The sequence below is a fragment of the Saccoglossus kowalevskii genome, chromosome 3 (assembly GCF_978046115.1).
Source record: "Saccoglossus kowalevskii chromosome 3, keSacKowa6.1, whole genome shotgun sequence".
Lineage (NCBI taxonomy): Eukaryota > Metazoa > Hemichordata > Enteropneusta > Harrimaniidae > Saccoglossus > Saccoglossus kowalevskii.
This window is the reverse complement of record NC_140643.1, coordinates 7,335,902-7,344,390: the sequence shown is the minus strand read 5'-3', so window position 1 is coordinate 7,344,390 and position 8,489 is coordinate 7,335,902.

Here is an 8,489-nt window from a genome sequence, read left to right as displayed (position 1 = left end):
TTGGGTATTTGTTTCTCAGAGACGATTCAACGAATCTACTAGATGTTTTTATATTTACCATGCCTGGCCTTAGCTGCATACGAGAAAAATAATATTATTTTGATCAGTCACGTGGTTTGGCCGCCATCTTGGATTTTGTGAAAATAGAAATTATGCAACTACATGTTTTGTATTAGTCTGATTTCTTTCAAATTTTGTATGTGCATTTGTGTCATCAGATGCATCATTTTGCCCCAATAGCACACTGTTAGGCCACGTGGCTGGGCACCCATGGGGTGGGGGCTTCTAACCTCATTAATATGCATAACTGTTATAACTCAAGCACTGTTGTAGTTAGGATGATGAATCCTGTGTTATTATGACAACCTTGAACAAGAGATTCGATTAAAATAACAGATGACCATATATGGTCATGTGAGCTCATTAATATGCATAACTGTCATATCTCAAACACTGTTGCAGTTAGGAAGATGAATCCTGTGTCATTATGACAACAGTGAACAAGAGATTTGATTAAAATAACAGATAACCATATATGGTCATGTGAACTCATTAATATGCGTAATCGTTATATCTCAAACACTGTTGCAGTTAGGAAGATAAATCCTGTGTCATTATAACAACAGTGAACAAGAGATTTGATTAAAATAACAGATAACCATATATGGTCATGTGAACTCATTAATATGCATAGCAGTCATATCTAAAACACTGTCGCAGTTAGGAAGATGAATCCTGTGTTATTATGACAACAGTGAACAAGAGATTTGATTAAAATAACAGATGACCATATATGGTCATGTGAACTCATTAATATGCATAACCATTATATCTTAAACACTGTTGCAGTTAGGAAGATGAATCCTGTGTTATGACAACAGTGAACAAGAGATTTGATTAAAATAACAGATAACCATATATGGTCATGTGAACTCATTAATATGCATAACCATTATATCTTAAACACTGTTGCAGTTAGGAAGATGAATCCTGTGTTATTATGACAACAGTGAACAAGAGATTTGATTAAACTAACAGATGACCATATATGGTCATGTGAACTCATTAATATGCATAACCATTATATCTTAAACACTGTTGCAGTTAGGAAGATGAATCCTGAGTTATTATGACAACAGTGAACAAGAGATTTGATTAAAATAACAGATGACCATATATGGTCATGTGAACTCATTAATATGCATAACCATTATATCTTAAACACTGTTGCAGTTAGGAAGATGAATCCTGTGTTATTATGACAAGAGTGAACAAGAGATTTGATTAGAATAACAGATGACCATATATGGTCATGTGAACTCATTAATATGCAAAGCAGTCATATCTAAAACACTGTCGCAGAGCAGGACATGTAACTAGTGTCATTATGAAGACATTGAATGAAAGATGTAACTGACATTAGAAATGGCTATACATGATTATGTAATCTCATTATTGTGCATAAGAACATGGCTCATTATATATCCTGAAAACCATTTCGATAACCAAACCAGGTAAATACATGGTACCAACTTCATTTTGACCTCATGTTACTGATAATTCAAGCTACCTGATTGTCTAACATGTGACCACATTAATTACGAAACAGAGTCTTGTCAGCTTGGGCCCCGGTGACGCCGCTTGCGGCTTTAATTTCTTCTTTCTTTCTTCTTTCTTTCTTCCGTAACTTTTTCGTCAAGCCGTTTGAAAAAACCGCTGAATGGAATGGTCTGATAATGCTCTATATTGATAGTCCCTAATGTAAACTGGTGCAACATGCTTTCAGAATTTTGATTGGTCAATTAGTTTGGCAGCCATATTGGATTGAAATAAAACCGGAAGTGGCTGTTTGACCACTTTCTGAGGGTCTAGGCGTCTAGATTTTTTTGTGGTATATAGTACAACTCATGTGTAATAGATATCAGCAATAAAAACTTTAGCGGTCATGTGACTTTTCCCGCCATTTTGTTTTTCCTAAAAACGGCAAAAAACACTTAAAAATCTTCTTCTTCAGAACCACCAAGCAGAATGCTCTCATATGTAGTATTTAGCTTCTATATATGAATCCTATTTATGTTTGAAAAAATGTTTACGATTGGTCACGTGGTTTGGCCACCATTTTGGATTTCTTCTAAACAGGAAGTAGTTTTTTACTCTGCCAACACTTGAGGGATTATTTTCAATTTTGCTTCATGGCATCTGTGTGTCAAACCCTTTCAGAAACCTAAAAAAAATTTCAGATCAGTCACATGGTTTGGCCGCCATTTTGGATTTTAAGCAAAATTGACCAAAAGTTTGGGTATTTGTTTCTCAGAGACGATTCAACCAATCTACTAGATGTTTTTATATTTACCATGCCTGACCTTAGCTCCATACGAGAAAAATAATATTATTTTGATCACTCACGTGGTTTGGCCGCCATCTTGGATTTTGTGAAAATAGAAATTATGCAACTACATGTTTTGTATTAGTCTGATTTCTTTCGAATTTTGTATGTGCATTTGCGTCACCAGATGCATCATTTTGCCCCAATAGCACACTGTTAGGCCACGTGGCTGGGCACCCATGGGGTAGGGGCTTCTAACCTCATTAATATGCATAACTGTTATAACTCAAGCACGGTTATAGTTAGGATGATGAATCCTGTGTTATTATGACAATGTTGAACAAGAGATTCGATTAAAATAACAAATGACCATATATGGTCATGTGAGCTCATTAATATGCATAACTGTCATATCTCAAACACTGTTGCAGTTAGGAAGTGGAATCCTGTGTTATTATGACAACATTGAACAAAAGATTTGATTAAAATAACAGATGACCATACATGGTCATGTGAGCTCATTAATATGCGTAATCGTTATATCTCAAACACTGTTGCAGTTAGGAAGATGAATCCTGTGTCATTATGACAACAGTGAACAAGAGATTTGATTAAAATAACAAATAACCATATATGGTCATGTGAACTCATTAATATGCATAGCAGTCATATCTAAAACACTGTCGCGGAGTTGGACATGTAACTAGTGTCATTATGAAGACATTGAATGAAAGATGTAACTGACATTAGAAATGGCTATATATGATTATGTAATCTCATTATTGTGCATAAGAACATGGCTCATTATATGTCCTGAAAACCATATTTTGATAACCAAACCAGGTAAATACATGGTACCAACTTCATTTTGACCTCATGTTATTGATAATTCAAGCTACCTGATTGTCTAACATGTGACCTCATTAATTATGAAACAGAATCTTGTCAGCTTGGGCCCCGGTGACGCCGCTTGCGGCTTTAATTCTTTCTTTAGGGGCCCAAGCCCGAAGGGCGAGGCCCCTATTCTTATTGTCCGGTTTTTTCTTCTTTCTTTCTTTCTTTCTTTCTTCCGTAACTTTTTTTGTCAAGCCGTTTGAGAAAACCGCTGAACGGAATGGTCTGATAATGCTCTATACTGATAGTCCCTAATGTGAACTGGTGCAACATGCTTTCAGAATTTCGATTGGTCAATTAGTTTGGCAGCCATATTGGATTGAAATAAAACCGGAAGTGGCTGTTTGACCACTTTCTGAGGGTCTAGGCGTCTAGATTTTTTATGGTATATAGTACAACTCATGTGTAATAAATATCAGCAATAAAAACTTTAGCGGTCATGTGACTTTTCCCGCCATTTTGTTTTTCCTAAAAACGGCAAAAAACACTTGAAAATCTTCTTCTTCAGAACCACCAAGCAGAATGCTCTCATATGTAGTATTTAGCTTCTATATATGAATCCCATTTAGGTTTGAAAAAATGTTTACGATTGGTCACGTGGTTTGGCCACCATTTTGGATTTCTTCTAAACAGGAAGTAGTTTTTTACTCTGGCAACACTTGAGGGATTATTTTCAATTTTGCTTCATGGCATCTGTGTATCAAACGCTTTCAGAAACCTAAGAAAGATTTCAGATCAGTCACATGGTTTGGCCGCCATCTTGGATTTTAAGCAAAATTGACCAAAAGTTTGGGCATTTGTTTCTCAGAGGTGATTCAACCAATCTACTAGATGTTTTTATATTTACTATGCGTGGCCTTAGCTGCATACGAGAAAAATAATGTTATTTTGATCAGTCACGTGGTTTGGCCGCCATCTTGGATTTTGTGAAAATAGAAATTATGCAACTACATGTTTTGTATTAGTCTGATTTCTTTCAAATTTTGTATGTGCATTTGTGTCATCAGATGCATCATTTTGCCCCAATAGCACACTGTTAGGCCACGTGGCTGGGCACCCATGGGGTGGGGGCTTCTAACCTCATTAATATGCATAACTGTTATAACTCAAGCACTGTTGTAGTTAGGATGATGAATCCTGTGTTATTATGACAACCTTGAACAAGAGATTCGATTAAAATAACAAATGACCATATATGGTCATGTGAGCTCATTAATATGCATAACTGTCATATCTCAAACACTGTTGCAGTTAGGAAGTGGAATCCTGTGTTATTATGACAACATTGAACAAAAGATTTGATTAAAATAACAGATGACCATATATAGTCACGTGAGCTCATTAATATGCGTAATCGTTATATCTCAAACACTGTTGCAGTTAGGAAGATGAATCCTGTGTCATTATGACAACAGTGAACAAGAGATTTGATTAAAATAACAGATAACCATATATGGTCATGTGAACTCATTGATATGCATAACCATTATATCTTAAACACTGTCGCAGTTAGGAAGATAAATCCTGTGTCATTATGACAACAGTGAACAAGAGATTTGATTAAAATAACAGATAACCATATATGGTCATGTGAACTCATTAATATGCATAGCAGTCATATCTAAAACACTGTCGCAGTTAGGAAGATGAATCCTGTGTTATCATGACAACAGTGAACAAGAGATTTGATTAAAATAACAGATGACCATATATGGTCATGTGAACTCATTAATATGCATAACCATTATATCTTAAACACTGTTGCAATTAGGAAGATGAATCCTGTGTTATTATGACAACAGTGAACAAGAGATTTGATTAAAATAACAGATGACCATATATGGTCATGTGAACTCATTAATATGTATAGCAGTCATATCTGAAACACTGTCGGAGAGCAGGACATGTAACTTGTGTCATTATGAAGACATTGAATGAAAGATGTAACTGACATTAGAAATGGCTATATATGATTATGTAATCTCATTATTGTGCATAAGAACATAGCTCATTATATATCCTGAAAACCCTATTTCGATAACCAAACCAGGTAAATACATGGTACCAAGTTAATTTTGACCTCATGTTACTGATAATTCAAGCTACCTGATTGTCTAACATGTGACCACATTAATTATGAAACAGAATCTTGTCAGCTTGGGCCCCGGTGACGCCGCTTGCGGCTTTAATTCTTTCTTTCTTTCTTTCTTCCGTAACTTTTTTCGTCAAGCCGTTTGAGAAAACCGCTGAACGGAATGGTCTGATAATGCTCTATACTGATAGTCCCTAATGTGAACTGGTGCAACATGCTTTCAGAATTTCGATTGGTCAATTAGTTTGGCAGCCATATTGGATTGAAATAAAACCGGAAGTGGCTGTTTGACCACTTTCTGAGGGTCTAGGCGTTTAGATTTTTTTATGGTATATAGTACAACTCATGTGTAATAAATATCAGCAATAAAAACTTTAGCGGTCATGTGACTTTTCCCGCCATTTTGTTTTTCCTAAAAACGGCATAAAACACTCAAAAATCTTCTTCTTCAGAACCACCAAGCAGAATGCTCTCATATGTAGTATTTAGCTTCTATATATGAATACCATTTATGTTTGAAAAAATGTTTACGATTGGTCACGTGGTTTGGCCACCATTTTGGATTTCTTCTAAACAGGAAGTAGTTTTTTACTCTGGCAACACTTGAGGGAATATTTTCAGTTTTGCTTCATGGCATCTATGTATCAAGCCCTTTCAGAAATCTAAAAAAAAATTCAGATCAGTCACATGGTTTGGCCGCCATTTTGGATTTTAAGCAAAATTGACCAAAAGTTTGGGTATTTGTTTCTCAGAGACGATTCAACCAATCTACTAGATGTTTTTATATTTACCATGCCTGGCCTTAGCTGCATACAAGAAAAATAATATTATTTTGATCAGTCACGTGGTTTGGCCGCCATCTTGGATTTTGTGAAAATAGAAATTATGCAACTACAAGTTTTGTATTAGTCTGATTACTTTCTAATTTAGTATGTGCATTTGTGTCATCAGATGGATCATTTTGCCCCAATAGCACACTGTTAGGCCACGTGGCTGGGCACCCATGGGGTGGGGGCTTCTAACCTTATTAATATGCATAACTGTTATAACTCAAGCACTGTTGTAGTTAGGATGATGAATCCTGCGTTATTATGACAACGTTGAACAAGAGATTCGATTAAAATAACAAATGACCATATATGGTCATGTGAGCTCATTAATATGCATAACTGTCATATCTCAAACACTGTTGCAGTTTGGAAGTGGAATCCTGTGTTATTATGACAACATTGAACAAAAGATTTAATTAAAATAACAGATGACCATATATAGTCATGTGAGCTCATTAATATGCGTAATCGTTATATCTCAAACACTGTTGCAGTTAGGAAGATGAATCCTGTGTCATTATGACAACAAGTGAACAAGAGATCTGATTAAAATAATAGATAACCATATATGGTCATGTGAACTCATTAATATGCATAGCAGTCATATCTAAAACACTGTCGCAGTTAGGAAGATGAATCCTGTGTTATTATGACAACAGTGAACAAGAGATTTGTTTAAAAATAACAGATGACCATATATGGTCATGTGAACTCATTAATATACATAGCAGTCGTATCTGAAACACTATCGCAGAGCAGGACATGTAAGTAGTGTCATTATGGAGACATTGAATGAAAGATGTAACTGACATTAGAAATGGCTATATATGATTATGTAATCTCATTATTGTGCATAAGAACATGGCTCATTATATATCCTGAAAACCATATTTCGATAACCAAACCAGGTAAATACATGGTACCAACTTCATTTCGACCTCATGTTACTGATAATACAATCTACCTGCAGCTGATTGTCTAACATGTGACCTCATTAATTATGAAACAGAATCTTATCAGCTTGGGCCCCGGTGACGCCGCTTGCGGCTTTAATTTGTCATTAAAATTGGCCTTAGTGTTACATAATTTAGTACTAACTTTGCAGAATAGTTTTTTTGGCACTTTTCACATTTTTTTTGAAAATCACACGAATAGCTCCCTAAGGCATGCTACATACATGGGTGTATTTATTTTATTGAAAAAAAAATATCTTGTACAAGTAAACTGATTTTATTCTTGCGTGCAAACAAATGGCCAAGTTTTTGTTTATCCAGTGTACACCCAACTAGTGCATCTCGTTAATATGCATGGTTTACAACATAACTGAACTGAGGGTAAATAGTTTTAAGTTGGGCCACTTTCTTTATTTGCTATTTACAAACAACTGATAAGATATCTGTTTGTAGTTTACACACAGCAGTACCTTCCATGCACACAGCTGGTAAGATGTGTGCACTGCTGCCTTTCTAGACAGGAAGTACAGCAAAGACAAAACAATCGCTTTTGAAACAACAAATTTTGAATAAACAAAAAGTACATGAATGTACCACTTCAATGTAATTATATGTTAACAGAATAAAAACTTACAATAAATTTCTGTAATATTTTTTCTTGGTTTTGCCATTGAAAGGTGTCTGAAAACGGGATTAATGCAGTTACATTGGGAGGGGGCTCCCTTTTACAAAATATGGTTGCAAACTATAAAATACGGTCAAAAAGATGTTGAAAGAGACGATGCTGGGTTGTACAGAACGGATTTCCTCGTCGAAACCAGTGTCAGCCATGAAGTGGACGGAGAAAGTTTTACCGTGACACTGAGAGTCCGATGAATCAGACTTCGATATAGTGGGTGATACTCCTGTTCAAAACGTTCGAGAGATGTCTGTATCTCGCAGGAAAATATTGTTACCTTCCGACGTAGAAGAAGAAAGTGAGAGTGAATGTCACGGCCGATCGTTTGAAGACGGCGAGATTCGACTCGTTGACATGTCACTGTTGAATGGCGCCCTAGAAAAAGAGATTTGTCAATTTTGCAAAGTAGACAATATCTCAATAGTGGAACGCAGGCGTCACGGTCTAGGCAGTCAGTTTGAATTTCTTTGCACGCAAGGAGGTTGTATTCGATCGAAACTGAGCCAGCCTAGCTTCCCGTCATCCCGAAAAAAGGGAGCAGTTTTCGAAATAAATAGAAAAGCTGCCATTGGAATGCGAGCGATTGGAAAGGGACGGCACGCTCTGGTGAAACTGTCAAGCTATTAGGGGTTACCTCAACCAGTAACGGGTCCGCCCTTTCGCCAGTATGTACGAGCTGCCTCCAGGAGACTCCAAAACTCGCGGCATGCTTGAA